Source organism: Dromiciops gliroides, chromosome 6 (assembly GCF_019393635.1).
Source record: "Dromiciops gliroides isolate mDroGli1 chromosome 6, mDroGli1.pri, whole genome shotgun sequence".
NCBI lineage: Eukaryota > Metazoa > Chordata > Mammalia > Microbiotheria > Microbiotheriidae > Dromiciops > Dromiciops gliroides.
In genome coordinates, this window is record NC_057866.1 from 211565079 (window position 1) to 211577089 (window position 12011).

At 40.6% G+C, this 12011-nt stretch overlaps 1 protein-coding gene across 8 annotated transcripts in view; it reads right to left on the minus strand.

Annotated features, from left to right (window-relative positions):
• The window catches only part of FAT1 (FAT atypical cadherin 1), a 169644-nt gene that overhangs the window by 70519 nt on the left and 87114 nt on the right, over positions 1 to 12011 (minus strand). The window lies entirely within an intron of this gene.

Below are 12011 nucleotides of genomic sequence, written 5' to 3' on the forward strand. Positions count from 1 at the left end.
AGGTTACTGCAAATTGATCAGGGGCTCCTGGAACAGTGGGGGGAAGACTATTATTTCAAATTTTAACCTCATTTTCAATGGAAACCTTAACAAGCAAAGAAATAGGAACCAAGTAGAGCCATGTCCAGGATCCCATAGAGATAATTCCGTTTGCTGGATAATCCTTCACTTTGCTCTTTTTAACAGCTCTCCTCAAAGGTTGGGGAAGATAGATAAAAGGACAGGCAGGAGAGGGGAAACCTCATTTGCTGACTGTGGTAGCTAGGACAATATTTAGTAGGAGCAAAGATTGGAAATAATCTTTAAAAATCTACTGGCTTGGGGACAAAAGTTATTAAAAGAAGGTTTGGGTGAAATCATCTAGAATTTCATTTATTACTCTGGTTCTCTCTTCATTTCCACAGAATTTATTACAAAGTGATGAAAATAAGAATTCACATTATACATAATACAATTTAAAAGCATGACCACTTGTCACTGTCCAACATTTACCACTGTCATCCACCACAAGGTAGAGTCTTGCTATCTTCCCAAGCCCTCTTTCACTATGTTGCTGCTACCGCTTCTAATAACTCCTTTCTAGACCCCAAACATGCCCTACCATTTCCTACATCCACACTTTTGTTCACAGCAATATCAGTGTTTTCAATATTCTCCCTCCCTCTCTTCTAAATTCCTCCATGAAGCCTTCCCTGAATCTCCACCCCACTGTTTTTCATCTTAATCATGCAATGTTGTGTATTATAGTGTTCTGGGTTTGTGTCCTATCTTATTCCTCTGAGACCGAAAGTACCATTGGAGAAGCAACTATGTCTGGACTACATCTCATCTAAATGTTGCATCTCCTCCAGTGCCAAGTCCAGAGCTGGGCACTTGATAAATGGCTGAATTAAAAACATCATTATTAACTGACTTATTAAAATGTTACCAACCAACATTCTTGCAGTGACAGCTAAGAAAAATTCATGGAACACCATAAACTCTGAAAAGCCAACACTTAGGGTGAATAAAAGGGTGACAGAAAGACACAGTGGCCATAAGAAAGATGCCATTGTTGCCAGGGAGGGCTTGCATAGATAAAGTGGCATAAAAAGATGTCATCCAAGAAATGGGTGACCAAGAAAGGCTTTTCATAGAGTGAGAGCAAAGAAAAACCCCAGAGAGATAACCCAAGTGCTGTACTCACAGACATGGAAAATTAAGGAGAGGTATGGGAAGTGTGGGACCAAAATCCTAGAAGGAATCCAACAAAACTGATAAATTCTTTATGGATTCTGGACAAATTGCAGAGAATGAAAGGGTGCTCTAAAAGTCACGGTCCTTGAAGATGTTCAAAACCCTCCACTTCTTTCAGCCACCTTCCCGACCTGAGATTCAGTATCGACAACAAGGATCCTAAAACTTCACTTTTTCTCAATAACTGTATAAGCTCAAGTCATCAGCATGATTACCAGGCTCCGGAAGAAGAGCCACTAATTCAGAAATTTTAAATATTTTGTTTATCAAACAAAAAAGCCTCTGCATATAAGGACTGTAAATGAGCAGGCTGGCCATAAAGTCTTAAATGATTAGATCTTAAAACTGCACCAAGATTTTGGAAACATCCCATATGGGAGAAATGCACAAGCAGAAGAACTTGTTGAGGTTGTTGGAACAGAATCTCAAATTGTGGCCTGGAGCCAGACTTAGCAGCCTGAAATCAGGGATGAAAAAGTGGGTCATGGGTGAGGGTAGGACTTGTGAAACTGTAAAGGCCTCCACAGGGGTCACAGAGGTGACAAAACTTAGTGCAGGTCAGCCTGACCTCAGAGAGGAGTCCTCAGGGAACAAAGAAAAAACTGCCTCTCTGTCCTCCGGCGCTAGAGACAACACAAGGAAGCTGGATGCAGTAGAGATGAAGGATCTCATTGTTACATGTTGGCAGGACCCGGCTTTCTTGGGGGTGGAGGAGTGAGCTCAGCCAGCATGGCGAGATACGTAGCTCTAGGCTCATTCTAGGACACTCGTCCTCCCTCAACTCCCAGCGGTTGGATTTCTGTCTGGACTTGGCAACAGCAGGATACCATCACTACCTCAAGCTTAGAAATATTTGTGTGGCTGGACCACAGGTCCCGGAGGAATCCCAGGACATGCACAGAGGCAAAGACCACAGGGAACATACCAGGATGGCTTCATCGCACTACTGTGCTACTTTCCTGATTCTAACCTGGCTCCCAAGCTGGGTCTTTAGTCATTGGAGCTACTGCCATTAGAAGACAAGGACTGCGCCCGGAGCACCACAGGCCCTTTACACAAAGGCTTAATATTCTGTCTCTAACACTTCTTCAGCTTAAATAACCGTGTCCCTGCAGAAGGCAGAAGCACCATCGAGAGCCATCCCTTGTATTTCTAGATGGGAGGCTCTGCCCCTCCATGGAGTAAATCCAATGTTTATGGTCTCTGTGGACTGGAGGATGGTTCCCTGGGCTTCGGGGTGGCCTTCACTCACCTTTCAATCATCTTCATCACCATTAAGAGGTTTTGGTAGTTCCAGGCCCCCAGAAGTTCTATCCTTACTGCCATCCATGTCTTTTCTTAGCACATGTATCTCTAAGTTATTCCATCTAGTTAAAGACTTCGATGTAGGATCTTTCATGAGCATGGTAAGCTAAGCCTACACTCAGGGACACCTGAATTCCAGTCCTGTTTCAGCTGTGTGACCCTAGGCAAATCTCTCAGCTGCAGAGTCATCCAGGTGGCACAGTGGATGGAGGTTTGGGCCTGGAGTCAAGAAGACCCGGATTCAAGTCTGATTTCAGCCACTTAATTGTGTGAGTTTAGGCAAATGCCTCAGTTTCTTCAACTGTAAAGTGGGGATATTGACAGCACCCACCTCCCAGGGTTGTTTGTGAGGATCAAATGATTATTAGAATTGTATTACTTCACCCAGAAAGAAAAATAATCATAACAATAATTCAATCAAATTCCCAAAGTTCATAAAACACCTCTTCTATTTCCTAATTCCATAGCTCCACAAAACATTTTCTTTACAAATTCATAAACAACCCACAGCTTAATTCAGAGAAATTTCCAGTGGTATACATTACCATTATTTTATTCAAATAACTTTTTAAAGGAACACTTGTGGGGCAGCTAGGTGGCGCAGTGGATAGAGCACTGGCCCTGGATTCAGGAGGACCTGAGTTCAAATCCGGCCTCAGACACGTGACACTTACTAGCTGTGTGACCCTGGGCAAGTCACTTAACCCTCATTGCCTCAGCAAAAAACAAAACAAAAAAACAAAACAACAACAAAAAAAGGAACACTTGTTTTAAAGGACATTGTTTGCTATTCTCCTTTTGGAAAAATTACTCCTCTTTTCTTTTTCTTTTTTTTTTTAAATGAGGCAACTGGGGTTAAGTGACTTGCCCAGAGTCACACAGCTAGTAAGTGTTAAGTGTCTGAGGCCGGATTTGAACTCAGGTACTCCTGACTCCAGGGCCGGTGCTCTATCCACTGTGCCATCTAGCTGCCCCTACTCCTCTTTTCACTGTAGTAGAAACATCACAGTGAGAAAGATGAGAGGATGACTCTGCTTTGGTATATTTAAGTAAAAGCACACAAACCTAATCTGTGACAAGCCAGCCCTTAGAAAAGAACCCTTCGGCTCCATTCAGAGAAAGCTCTGTATTCTTCACAAATATTAATTTGGGGATGGGGGTACTGCATTTAAATTTTATCCAATAAAGTTGCGTAATTTATTGTGTGCATTGTATGTAATAAAGATGACTAAGCTGCCCCTGTCTACCCTGTTAGCTACACACACCGTTCTAAATGTTTTACTGCAATTTCAAGTTATTTGAGTCTATGAGGAAAGAGAGGCTTTCTATGGGGAGCAGGGGGGTACAGCAGCCCTTGGGCTCAGCTTTTTCTCCAGCTCCCCTACTCCATTCCAAGCACCTCTTTTCATCTATCCATTCCCAAAAGGATTCTAGCCTTGTCTGCCAAATGGCTTCCTTCAGATCATTACTAAGAAGGCTTAGAGCAGATTCTTAGAGATGCTAAAATCTACTTTCCAGGAAACAGATAAGAAGCCATTAACCCCTTGAGAGATCCTTCAAATTCACTCAAGCTAACTCAGAGTAGGGAGTTATATTAAGAGAGAAAAAAGACACTTTACTTTTCTGAGATGCAGAAAAGTTCATAATGACAGACATGGTCGCATAATAATGTGTTTCATTACCATTGTCAGTAAAAATAATAATAACAATAAAACTCACTGTGGGGTATCTGTATGAATTTTTTGGTCCAAAAAAAAATGGGGTTGGGCATGGGGAAGGAGAAGATAGGGAAGGGGGTCCCATATGAGAGATTTCACCAGTGTAGGGCAACTTACTAGTGTGGAAATACCTTCCATCAACACGAGCAGCATCTCTTCCTCGAATTTATACTCTTAGTTTCTTAGGACACTAAGACTTACTCAAGGTCATACAGCCAATATTCATCAGAGGCCACAACCATGTCTTCGCAACTCTGAAGTTGGCCCTCCACAGCCTGTGCTATGTTTCCTCTCCAATTCCCATCTACAGAGTTCCACAGCAGGCTTGAAACATCAGCCCTCGTACCTGATTTTGGCAGATGAGGAAATGGGCTTAGAGGTGATGTGATCCGGGCATTCGCAAGTCTACTATATTCATATCAAAAGAAAATCCTGGCCCATTAGCTTCCATATGCAATTTCATGCTAATCTATAAATTTTCCTAGTTTCCAGAAAAAAAGTAAAAGGATATTTTGCTATTTTGCCTTGTTATCTCTAAACAAAGACATCTATCTATAAAGTAACCCAATGTTCTGGAAGTAACTCAGTGTCTCTCTTTTGCCATTTGAGAGTTCAAAAGGTTAAAACATTAACTTACAAAATATATCTGCCACAAGCAAAAACCAACAAAAACCCTGCATATGCAAGTGTTTCTTTGTTATAAACATGTTAATTTCCCTTCTTCAGCCAAGCACCTTTGAAATTAAAATGGAAAACCCAAAGATTTGACTTCCCCGTCATTCTCTAAATCAATTTCAATTTGAATTCTGTGGAATTGAGATGTGAATCTTCTTAGCAATTTGTAGTTCTGGTCTTCCCGGGTGGCCTGGTAACAAATGCATGTGTAGTTGGGAGGGGGAGAAGAAACAGAACACCAAACTTCACTATGATTTCTTGAAAATCACTAGAGGAAGGGCAACTGCAGACATTTAATGTCACTTGAGTTCTTCTGAACAGATTCTGTTCAAAGTAGTATAATAGCTAACTTGTGCTACATAATCCATCAATCAATACTACCTTATTATTTAGCATTTTTATAAGGGGATCTCTAGATTTTATAGAATGATGAAATGAATGAATAACATAAGTGAAAAAGAAAGCCCCTTTGTACTGTCTGGTCTGGGGGTTCCCAACGTGGGGTATGTGCACTACCAGAGAGTACAAGAAACTTGTCAAGCAGGTTTGGGGAACAGTAAGTAATTCCATTCTCCTACATTCCAAAAGTAATCCTTTGAGGGGGAGGGGGAGGGGGGAAATGTGGACTTGAGTCAGAATAGGCAGGAGAGGACCAGAGCAGAGTTGAAAGGGGGGGGGGGTGTGCACATTGTAATGTATCTGAAAAAATTGAAAGCAACAACTGAAGGAATTATTCCTAACATGACTAGGTGGTGAAATGGAAAAAGCACTGGAATTGGACTTAAGAAGAGCTGAGTACAAATCTGGCCTCAGACATTTATTAGTCCTGTGACCCTGGGCAAGTCATTTAACCTGTTTGCCTATGTTTCCATAACTGTCAAATGGGAATAATAAGAGCATCTAATTCACAGGGTTATTTTGAGGATCAAATGAAATGTCTGTAAAGAACTTAGCAAGGTGCCAGGTATACAGTAGGCGCCAAATAAAAGTTTATTCCTTTCCATTCTTTCCCCCAATGACCAAAACCAAATAAGGTTTCGATATGAAAATCAATCAACAAGCTAAATCCTTTTTAGATTTACCTAGAAATAAAATTGCCAAAAATGACCCATTGAGAATGATGAGCTAATTGGCCTCTGCAATAAACAGAAATTCCATATTAATTTTCTAATCAACAAAGTCACAAAATTGAGAAGCAGATGCCATTTATACTACACTAATCTTTGTGGATAAGCAATGGGTTAGTGAATAGGGAGTTAGGAAGAAAGATCAGAGTTTAAAACTTGACTGAGACACTCAGCGTGTGTAACCTAAGGTAAGTCATTTAACCTCTCAGCCTCAGTTTCCTTATCTGAAAAACAGGGATGACAACAGGACCTTTATTCCCAGGGTTGTTGTGAAGATTAGTGAAATGACATATGCACAGCCCTTTGCAAAACAAAATATCAATAAATATCAATATCAATATCAATAAATGCGAACTAAGCAGAATTCTCAAGTCCTGTGCTCAATCCAGTCCAAAGCTGCAAAATGGATGCTGAGCATGATGTGCAGGTATCTTTTCGAAAAACTTTACCAAAAATAAAATTGTTGGTTGAGAAGAATAAAAATTAAGGGTTACACTAATTTATGACTATGTTGTAATAAACATTTAACAACTTGGTAATGCAAAAAAAAATTATTGAGTGCCAAATCAAGTTTTCTTTATGAAAATTTAATCTCTTTATTTCTAATATGTATACACATGGTAAATTCTAGGATTTATGTATATTCATACTGAATAGAGGGATATGGGAGGGTTTACTATACAGCCAAGAGAGAATGAAGACCAAAAAGTTTGGAAATTCATGATGCAATCCAACTGCTTCATTTGGATGAGATGCTTCAAAGGCAATTAAAATGCTAATGGAAAACAACAAAGTGAACTATCTCCAGGATCTACCAAACTGGGAAAGTCTAATTCCGAATAAATCTCTATATGTGGAGAAGGGGGTCTAATACACACGCATATGCACAATCTGTGGGTTCACAGACTGCAATGATTTCAGCCAATATTTTATATGGCATGAAAACAGGCCGGTTAAAGCAAGGGCAATAACACACTAGGGAAAAATATGATGCATTAAAAAACTGGAAAAGAAAACAGTCCTGAGATTGGAGAGAAAATTGTGTTCATATGTGCAGCCTAGCATAGCAGCAAAGACAATTGGAGGCTTTAGACAATGCATTTTGAAGGTTCTATGATGACACGGGGGAGATGGACAATTGACAGTGAACAAGCATTTATTTAGCATGAATATGCCAGGCACCGAACTAGGCACTGGGGATGTTAAGAAGGGCGAAAACAAAGCAGCAAGCCCCCCATTCCTCTGCTTGCCCTCCCAGTCCTGGGAGCCTCAAGGGACTCACAATTGAATGGGGGAGCCAACATGTAAACAGTAGTCTATGCAGAGTGTGACACACATGGTGTAAACAGGAGGCAAGCTCAGGGGGGGAAGGAGGAATCTGGGGAAAGCCCTCTTGCAGAAGGTGGGGTTCAAGCAGAGTCTTGAAGACCTCCTCCCTGATACACCACCAGGTGGACAGAGACTGAGCAAGTCACTTAGGAGCGAACTGGGGTCTGTCCTCCTGTAGAAAATGAAGCAGGAGATCAGGGAGCCTCCAGGGGTTCCCTTAGCTCTAAATCTACGATCCTCTCCCCCACTTTATGGATGAGGTAAACTGAGGCTTGAGAGAGGATGAATTAACTTGTCTACAAGGGGAGTGCTGGGAAATAATTCATAACACCCTTAAACTAACCTGCATTATCACCATCTTGCCATCACCTTCTTAAGTTTAGACAATCAACAAAACAATGAGCCTAGCAGGAATTTGTAGCATTTGCCAGTTTCTGGGGAGTAAATGCTCCCACACAACATTTAACAACCGGCTCTTGGCCAGCCACTTGGAGCACATCCCCATGGCTACAACCACATAGCTGACAAATGCTCCAATTCAGACTCAACTTTAGGCCTTCCTACTTTCTTAACCATCATCTAGTGATCCTTGCCCCCCTCCCCCAGCACAGGAGACTATTCCTTTTTGGCATCAGAGCCTTCACAATGTTTATCATCTTTTTCCCTGGTAAGGCTTTGGAAATTACAGACTTTCACTAGCAAATTCTGTTTGTAAAATACAACAGATGGCACCAGACCTTCCTCCTCAGCTTCTACCTTAATTGTTTTAAGAGGCTAACTGCGACTCAGACCCTCATCTGAACACTCATGAAATTCAGCCAGATAAAACCTCTTTACTGTAAAATCACTCCTCTGGAACACCCAATTTTGCTTACATCTCACCATTTTGTGTGAAACCAAAACTTAATGGAGTCAGTGAGAGTGGTTATGAGTACTGCTGGATCTGTAGTGACATCAATGTTTACAAGATAAAAAGGTCACTTCATTCACTCATAAATTCATTCCTTCATACACTCCATTCATTCATTCACTTAACAAGGCACTAAGCTGATAGAGTAACTTAACCCTCTGAAAGAGCTTTTCATGAGAAGCTAGACTTATACACAGAAGGGGGACCTGGATTAAACCCCCAGCACTGCTGCTCACTATCTCGATGGTCTTGGGCAACCTTTTAAGGCCTTCAATTTTGGAGTTGAGTTTAGATGATCTCTGAAGCACCCCCTCTTCCAACTCTATCTATGAGCTCTAAAGTCTTTTTTAAGTGGCATCACACAATCTCATTCAGTTCTTAAAATAACCCTTGGAGGTAGATTGAACAAGTATTCTTTCTACTTTGCAGATAAGGAAACTGGGGTTCAGATCTGAGGATGTTATACTCCTCTGCTCAAGAAGCATCAATGGCTCCCCATTGTCTTTAGAATAAAATACCAACTCTTCTATTAGGCATGTCAGCCCATCAGTACTCCCTATAATGTATTCCAGACAAACTGTTTCCACTACAGATTCTTACACACACACACACACACACACACACACACAGCTCCTCAATGCCCTAAAACTTTGCATGGCTAAAATACTCTTCCTCCATACCTCCATCACTTGGAAATTCTAGATTTCTCCGAAGCTCAGCTTAAGATCCCACCTCCTTCAGGAATCCTTCCCTGATCCTCAGGTTGTTAGAATCACCTCCCTACCTCACTATGTATTTCTCTTGTACCCAGGCTATATTTCTTTTTGTTTGTTTGTTTGTTTGTTTGTTTTTTGCAGGGCAATGAGGGTTAAGTGACTTGCCCAGGGTCACACAGCTAGTTGTGTCAAGTGTCTGAGGCCGGATTTGAACTCAGGTCCTCCTAAATCCAGGGCCGGTGCTTTATCCATTGCACCAACTAGCTGCCCTCTCTCAAGCTATATTTCTGAACATATCATATACCCTGAGAGTGGAATGGATGTCCTTTAACAGCGGGAACTATCTCATTTTCATTATATCTCCAACAGTTAGAGCAGTTCCTGGCATATAACGGACCCTTAATAAATGCCTATTAATTGAACTGATATGTGGAATGACTTGCCCAAGCAGTAGAACTAGGATTTCAACACATTCCCTTTAGGGCAGTACGATTTCCATTATGCCACAATACCTCCCTAAAGCAGGCAATAATCCATACTTCTGCATCCTGGCCTTGGTAAAAGGCTATGTCATTTTTTTCCACTTTTCTTCCAAGACTGAAAACTCTTCTCCAGTGGCTGTATCTTCAGTTCAGATAACTGAGAGGATGCCCTCACCCAACCACATCCTGTATAATTTCAAATTAATACTCATAATTTTTGGAGAACAGTTGATTTTAGGCAGACACTCGGACTATATGAACCTTTATTTCAGCCATTTTGATGATTTTTGAAGGAAGTCCTTCAATATCTTAGCTATTTTTTATAACAGAGGCTACCAGCAAGTTAAATTTAGATACAAAGCAAGTATAAATTTAGATACAAAGTTTATGGCACCCATACCTTATTATTCAAATGGTCTAAGGACGTTAATACGGACATTTAAAAATTATCTGGTAATAAAGAATGCATTTTTTTTGTTTTGAGCACCTTCGATACAGATATAATTTCACCAGGGCTTATTGTTACCAGGATCTATCCAGAAAGTGGTTTTATACCATCTAAATGCTTCTACCTTGGCTGAGATGACTCCCAGGGTATCCATTAGACCTTATGAATAAGTGACATTAGAGACAATTACAGCAAAAGAATGATAATACCACTGAGGACAATTGTAAAAAACAGATACTTGAAGCACTTTGGGGAGAGGTATTATTTCAATAAACAACAAAAAGCCACATCTGAAAGACAGAGAAACGTTTTTGTTCCTGAAAAGCTAATCTGTTTTGTTAACTACCATAAGAGGAGCGGAATTTCCTCAGTGAAAAGATAAAGATAGGGTCAATACTTAGTCATGTGGAGAAAGTTAAACTGTTTAGGAAATTAAGAGTAGTATACACTATTATGTGAAGCAATTTTGAAAAATTGTTTCTTTGTCCTGGATTTGAATTTTTACAAATTGTCACATAGGCTGCTATTTATTTTTACTTACAGGTCCAACAACTAGTTTTCTCTTCTTAAACATAAGGAAAAGCCTATTTCCTATCTAATATTGCTGTTGAATACAATTTTCCTGGAATATAATAGGGATTACTTTCACTATTGGCTAAAATCTGCATTATTATATGGGGGGGGGGGTGAGGCAATCAAGGTTAAGTGACTTGCCCAGGGTCACACAGCTAGGCACTGTCTTAGGCATCATTCAAACTCAGGTCCTCCTGATGCCAGTGTCAGTGCTCTATCCACTCCACCACCTAGATGCCCTTGGATTAATTTATCAATGCTCCTAATAACAGAGAAGAAAAGATTGGAAGAGAAGATTTATTAAACCGTTTTCAGATGTGTTAAATGCTTTATAAATACGACCTCTGCAAAGGACATGAGAGCTACCTTTAACAATGTGAGGGCTATCTAATGGGAGGGACTTACTGTTGTAGATTAGATGGGTCTCAAAGTGGAATGCGGGCTTCCCCAAGGAGGTCTTCAATGGTTACTTACGTCCCTTCCAATGATACATCTGGTGATTCTGTGACCATCTAAGACCCAGGCAACATGTGCTTCCCTTAAAGACATAAGCCCAGGCAAGAAAAGGAACAGGAAGGCTGGAGGGAATACTGAGAGACTGAACTTAGTATCCACAGCTGACCTGCAAGATGCCCGAGCCAGTTCCCCCTACACAAGAATACCTGCTATTAAGCTACTTGCAGTAAGTCTGAAAATCCCTGACAATCTGCCTGATGACTTCTTTAATTGGAGACATAATATTCCAGAATATAAATATAAAAAGAAATACAGTCTTAAAGGAAAAAAAAGGAAAGATATTCCAGTATAGTAAGCTCCCAATTTAAATGAGAAACAATTTCAAAAGAATGATATTCATTGTTCTTGGTACATATCACTTCATATCCAAGCTAGTTCAGAAAGCACAAAATTCAAAAGGGGGTTGGATTTTTTTTCTTTTTTTGCTTTAAATGTCCAGCTCCTGAGGCCAAAGCAAATAAACCCAGCTCTGAGAGCAAGGCTGACTCAGCAGATAACACCCAGAATGCTAAACTAAACACTGGCTGAGTCACCATCAGCCTTCTCATAAACAAAAGCAGGCAGTTTCCCTAGGCTGCCAAGGTTTTCAGTGGGATCCTCTGACCATCTCTGGCTTGGGGGAACACAATTTCTAAGAGTCTTATTCTTCCTCTCCAGTCTTTGTGGAAGGGGTCATAAACGGTGGGCCTCTCTTTAAATACTGTGACCTCATTAAGTTTAAATTCAAACAATTTACAAACATATCTTATTCCCTACTATGGACAAGGTACTGTTATGTATGGGGCCTATTCGGCACACTCAGAGTTTGTGTAGAGTTATCTAAGCCTTATCATCACAGAATCACCAAATACAGAAAGACTGACTGAGAAGATGAGGAAGGTGCCAAGTATTAGCCACAAGCCTGGGGAGGGAGATTTAAACACAAAGACATGTATGCAGATAGATAGAGTCTCCTTCCTCCAAACTGCTTTCCCAA